This window comes from Clytia hemisphaerica, unplaced genomic scaffold (assembly GCF_902728285.1).
Source record: "Clytia hemisphaerica strain Z4C2 unplaced genomic scaffold, Clytia hemisphaerica genome assembly, whole genome shotgun sequence".
Classification (NCBI taxonomy): Eukaryota; Metazoa; Cnidaria; class Hydrozoa; order Leptothecata; family Clytiidae; genus Clytia; species Clytia hemisphaerica.
Window position 1 is genome coordinate 1 of NW_027104055.1, and position 6,539 is coordinate 6,539.

At 37.2% G+C, this 6,539-nt stretch overlaps 1 long non-coding RNA gene across 1 annotated transcript; it reads left to right on the forward strand.

Moving 5' to 3' along the window:
• The first annotated feature begins 4,819 nt into the window (after nucleotides 1–4,819).
• LOC136812152 (uncharacterized) lies at nucleotides 4,820–5,768 on the forward strand. Its single transcript, XR_010847319.1, has 2 exons — nucleotides 4,820–5,041; nucleotides 5,491–5,768. It is a non-coding gene; the product is annotated as an uncharacterized lncRNA (long non-coding RNA).
• The last annotated feature ends 771 nt before the right edge of the window (nucleotides 5,769–6,539 follow it).

Consider the following 6,539-nt stretch of genomic DNA (forward strand, 5'->3'; position numbering starts at 1 on the left):
TATCAGAGAAAAGTTGCCCTCAAACTAGATTTAGAAGCGGCTAGTCTTGATTTTGGCCTTAGACGATTCCGAGAATATGTTGTTGGTTCGCCGGCACTTATCAAGGTGATTACTGATCATAAACCCTTGATACACATATTCAACGGACGACGTCATGGCTCAATCAGGACCAGGCGGATAAAATTGAATCACCAAGATATTCCCTTCATTGTTGGATATCAGAAGGGCTCACTCAACCAAGTTGACTACATGAGCAGACATGCAAGGAGGCTCTTAAGCCTACCCATTGCACAACGAAAGGAGTGTAATGATATAAACAATCTACTCTATACACTTCATACAACACAAGTAATGGACCACATTACATTAACAAGAATAGCCAAAGAAACAAGTGCGGATAGAAACCTAAATGAAATTCAAAGGTGTCTAAGAATGGGTTACTCGAAAATTCCCAAAAACACAAACAAGGAGACAAAAAGATTCGGTCCTATCATGCAGGAATTAACAATGGTTGCCAATGGCATTATATTGAAAGATGACAGAATTGTTCTGCCAGAATCATTACATAACCTGGCCATAGAACTAGCACATCGAGGCTCACATCCTGGACAAAGCGGAATCGAGAGAAGGCTCAGATTCCACTTCTTCTTCCATGAAATGTATAACAAGGTTAAAAAGTTTGTGACTTCATGCAAAGATTGTGCAATCTTTGTTGACAAAAAAACCAAAGAGCCCATAACAAGCCATAAGGTGCCTAACAAATCCTGGGAAACAGTGGCTGTGGATTTATTTGGACCTATGCCTTCTTCGAAACACATAGTTGTCGTACAGGACCTAGGATCCAGATACCCGGCTGCTAAGCTAGTAACGTCCACTAAAGCAGAAAAGGTCATTCCAGCGCTCGAGGAAATATTTGATGAGTATGGCTACCCGGAAAATCAGATATCGGAAAATGGCCCACCATTCAACAGCAAAAAAATGAAGGAATTCAATGAAACTCTTGGGACAGCTGCTAGGTTTTCAACGCCATATTTCCCTAGCCAAAACCCTGCAGAAACCTTTATGAAAACAGTAGGAAAGACAATGAAAATAAACAGGCATTCCAGACAAAACGAGGCAGAAGCCTTGAGAGAGGCATTAAAAACATATAGACAAACACCACACCCAGCAACAGGTATACCACCAGCAAACATGCTCTTCAGGGATGGCTTGAAACACAAATTTCCCCGAAAGGCATCCACCAACGAGGAGGTGGACAATGCACGAGAGGCAGACAAGGAGAAGAAATGCAAACGACAGGAAGCAACTAACGCCTCAAAATACAGGAAAAAGTCTACCATTCTTCCTGGGGATTTAGTCCTTGTTAGGGACTGGACAAGGAGGTCCAAGTTCGATCCCATATTTCTTCCTTCGCCATTTCTAGTTCAGGAACGAAACGAAGAAATGAAGAACGTACTATTAAAAGATCTAAATTCGGCAAGAACTCTACTAAGGCACCTTGACGACGTCAAGCAACATCACTTTCCTTTTAATGAACCCGTACAGGATAAAGCCCCTTACAAAGAAATACCAAACACTGGAGATCTAGAAGAAGCAGCAAAAAGCTTCATCGAGGAGGAAGACGACGGAGAAATTATCCAACATGATCCTCTACCAAATGACATCCCTGCCCTACCAGATACAAGGATGGATCCTATTCCACAAAGGGTATCAACAAGGGTGCGAAAGACGCGAAAACGCTACATTGAGATGTGTTGACTAAACTACTCTTTTGTTCTTAGATATGGGGAAGACAAAATTACACAGAAGAACAAAGAAACAACAGAAATACTACCGCCACTTGGCTCGACAAAGCCAGAAGAAGATGTCAACCCAAGTCGACAAACGGAGGGTCGTCCTTAAGGAAAAACCAATATCAGCCAAGGAAGATGAAGCAACCAAGGAGGTGTTAGATAAAGTGCATAGCGATGATGCAATTTCAATCAATACCTCTGATAATGACTTTAAATAATTTCTTTACAGTTATAATACATTCATTCCCTTATTCGAGTTTTTTATATTTGTCAACACTATTTACTTTTATAAATAGTTATTTTTAAATGTATCATCAAGTTCAATATACCTTTTTGATAATGGTGGTCATGATATATTCCTTACTAATCTGTAATACTTATTCTATTTTCAGTCAGGGTCAATATAATATATACAAACACAAATAAAACACCAATGGTCATATTATTCTTATTATGATACTTCTTTCTAAGATACTTTGTTGTCTTTCTAATCTTTGTGCAAACTTGCATATATGTTTTGCATATTTTCCAACTAAATCCAACCAAGGCTTTTTTGTTTTCCTCTTTATTTCGGTCCGCAAATTACATCAGCCGAATGTTGTTCGTCAGTATATTGTGTAGTCTAAGTAGCCCTTTAAAGTACCCTGAAGCTCAACGTCAAAAGGAAAATAAGCAGGCGGGACCGCCCTCCTAATTTTAATCCCGGGATTGAAAAAACCCAGAGAAAACCTTGTCTGTACATGTATGTAGCTCTGTGTAGCTGAGGAATTTTAAAACACGGCATTTAAAGAGAAACAGGCAGAGAAGTTGCGATTGGAGGTTTTTGTAAATAGACAACATGACAAAGGTTTGTTATATTTTAGCATAACAAAGACAAACTCAGGAGGTTAGGTAAATTGCGTTTTGACTGATTTTAACCATTTTTCTAATACAAAATAATTTCAAACTCGACTTAACTGAAGAAATCATGATTGGGCAGCCACAGAAAATTAGATAAGAGCAAACCTACTGTACAAGAGCAAATAAAGAGAATGAATATTGAGCGAATCAAACATAATGGAATAGACCTTTTTTCAAAGAGGACGTCCTGTTGAATAATTATGTAGTCCAGCCATAAAAACAATGATAGAGCCATGCATAATTACTGTATCATGCATAATTACTGTATCATGCATCTTGTAATAATTATGCATGGTTTTATCATTGTTTTTCTGCTGGACTACATAATTATTCAACAGGGTGGCCTCTTTAAAAAAAGGTCTATACAATCAAACTACTACTAGTAGTAGAAGCAATTCAATTGAACGGCAAATTCTGGGTATAATATTTGATTACGTTTGGATGGAGGTGTTGCCTTTTATCTAAAGAACAAAATTACCTCAAATGTTTGAGCCGATACTTGAAATTATTCGATTGCCTTTTATTGTGTTTAATTGATTGAACCATTTATTGATTCTGTGTACGATATAATTTGAGATTGTTTGGGGACGGAAAAAGTACCAAAACTCACAACAGTTAAAAAATGAAATGAGGCAGAATATGAAACAAAAATTGATAAATATACCTATTGGGACAAGTGGATTTTCTTTGATTTTTCTTTTCAGTTTTTGAGTCTGTGTTTCTTCTTGACGTAAGAAACTAAAATCAACGGGTTCGAGAGATTTTATTTTTTTTGCTGCCTTTTCGTCCGCCATTTTGTTTGTTTTGATCTCGTGTAGCAGCGAAATCGAAAGTTGCGTAACATTTATTTCGGACCAACGCCCATTTCCCACCAAATCCGCCAACGGCTTCTGCTTTAGAGGAGGGCGGTCCGTAGGGGACTGGGGGGGGGGAGAAAGAAGGACGCTGGGCAAGAAAATATGCCGATTCGAGAGAGAAAGTTCACCGCAATAAAGATGCGGGACAGGAAAAGCCTGGGGACAGGGAAGGGAATGGTGCTCGAACAATTTCTTTAGTTAATTTTTCTTCTCCTCATGTCATATGCTCCTTTTTAAAATCTCACAACTTTTTTTTTTAATGTTTGCGACACTCTCAATGAGGCCCCCTTCGCTAGACTAGTAGACTAGTCGGTTATTACTTATAACCTTATAATAAAACTGTCAATCAAATAATGTAAACACTAATTAAATATTCAGCGCGCGTGAGAGAAAAGGAAAATAAAATCCAAAAAAGAGACGCAACTTCATCCCTTCGGTTCTTTTTATTTGGAGCTTGATTTTTTGTATATGGGTCTGTTTTCAACGACTAGTTTACTAGTCTACCCCTTCGCTCGATCTCGTACTGTACCAAATGGGTTGTCACTAGGCTTTAGTAGGTGTGCTGTTTTGCAAAGGTGACCTTATTTTTTACCGACCGTATCAAGGATCAACAGACCAACTAGCTCACACACTTCCGCACTGTTAAGGCCATCGCCCATCGTCAAATCAAAGTTGGGATCTGCTGACTTCTTTTTTTACCCATGGGAGCATCGTTTGCGAATAAGAGAGGCTTTCGAGAATGCAGGATGATTTTTTCGTGTTCGTTCGAGTTTTCGATGTATGCTGTTTTGCGAAGATGGCCATATTCGGGTGAACTTAAAAGATTTAAGGCGGCGTACACCAGCCCATTCAAAAGGTTTTCACCCTCGACCCTAGGCCTTACCTAGCCCTCTTACGCTATTGATGATTCTGATGCGGACGCGTTGACGGGAGATTTAAAACGATTACTCCAGTTTTACGTTACGGCACTGGCCTCTCTTTACATCGCAGAATCATTTACCGGTCCTGGCTCACGAGGGTGAAAGGTTTTAAAAAATTCACTGATGAAGGTGTTTTTGTTTGAATGTCAAACAGCGCCTTTTAAAAATACTTGTCGGAGATATGTTTCTTATTACTTTGAGCAAACAGATGAATTTGGGAAAATTTGTAATCCTTTTCAGAAAAATGAGTAAAATGTGAAAATTATTACGGCAAACATTCCAATAAAATTGAGATAGCGCCAATCGATTCGCAAAGAGAAAATTGAAACCATTTTTCATCTGTCGCGTTTCTCTCTTATTCTTCCATCATATTACGACTTTGTATGGGCCATACAAAACGAATAAATAGCTTTGCCCTATACCAAATCTTCAGCAAGAACTTGAAATCTAGTGATAAAAGTTATAAGCAGGACAGATACAGATATTTTCAGAGTCACTAATATGTCTTCAAAGTGGACAGAAATCTTTGTATTGATGGCTATTTGCTTATCTTTCATGATTCAAAATTCAGGTAATCAAATTCAATTAAAAGCTTCTCATATACATGATTACTTTAAGGCTAGAAAGAGCAGAATCCGGCAAAAACAATAGACCAAGATGAGGCGATTGGCAGAAGATAAGTAAAAAAATCTGGTATTTTAAATTTAGTGATCTTTTTCAATTTAAGTAAGTAGAGTAAGTAAGTATGCAACCAAAGTCGGAGGCGAACCGAAAACTTCTATTTCGTTAGCTGTCTACCTGGCAGGAGAAGAGGGGAAGAGCAGGGCCCTACTCTCTCCTTACGCTTGATCCTCTCTTAATTGTCGAGCATCAAACGTAGAGGCATCGAGTACCAGGGGGCAAAGATTTTTGGTTGTGCTTCCTTAGACTCTATATTCATTGACCCTGCACTTTCAATTTCATGTCATGGGCCCTGAGTACGAATTTGATATCGTTAAAATCTTTTCAATTTATTTACAGATGGATATACATTTTCCCGACCACAAGAAAAATGTTCCGATGAAGAAAATTGGATTTGTGGAAGTGATTTCAAAAGTTACAGAAATATTTGTGAATTCAAGAACGCCGCAGACGAATCACCTTTACCTCTGACCATCATTTTATTGGGTAAATGTTGAATGATAAAATGTGAATTTTATTACTTTTAGCTTATATTTAGCTTTATTCTCAAATATGGAATTTTGTAATCTATTTTCCGTTGATTGTTTAGTAAATAACAGTGTACTGTGTATAAAAAACTCCTTCATGCCTCGTGTCAAATTGAGATATTGTGCGTTATTGTACGACAAACATTCTTGTGACTAGGGTATGTAATTTAAACATTTACATTTATCGTCCACCTCTAAGCAAAACGCACTGTCGAATATTTTTAGATATCCGATAGCAAAATATCTCTTCTGTAGCAGCGAGTATCAAGAAAATAGTTTTTTGATCAAATAATTATTTAAATGTCACATAAATAAAAACAGATAAAAGAAAGTTCTTTTTAACAAAAAGAGAAAGGAAATTCGAACGTTTTGTAATTAAAGAGAAAAAAAGCAATGAAATTGACATCCGTAATAATAAGATAGTAAAACGTTCGAAAATGTTATAAAATAATTGGTGAACGATAAACCATATATTCGACGTGAAAAATCGGATATCGAAATTATTCAGTCTCGCTTTAATGATATTCGACTCAGCTTCGCTTCGTCGAATATCATCAAGCTCGACTGAATAATTTTCGATATCCGATTTTTCTTGTCGAATATCTGCTTAATATTCTGAAAAATATGTTATCTAAATTTAAGATTTCCACACAATATGTTGCGACGAAAATGTGATATGTACTAGTTATCGCATGACTTCGAGTGCAAAAAGGGATATAGTATTTGTGAATTAGAAAACCTGCAGAAGAATATTCGAAGCAGCTGACTTGGGAAAATTTCGGGTTAAACTACAGTTGAAAGTCGCGTAAATATTCACAATGAATATCAAATTATCATTTCATCAAGTATAATAAAGTACAG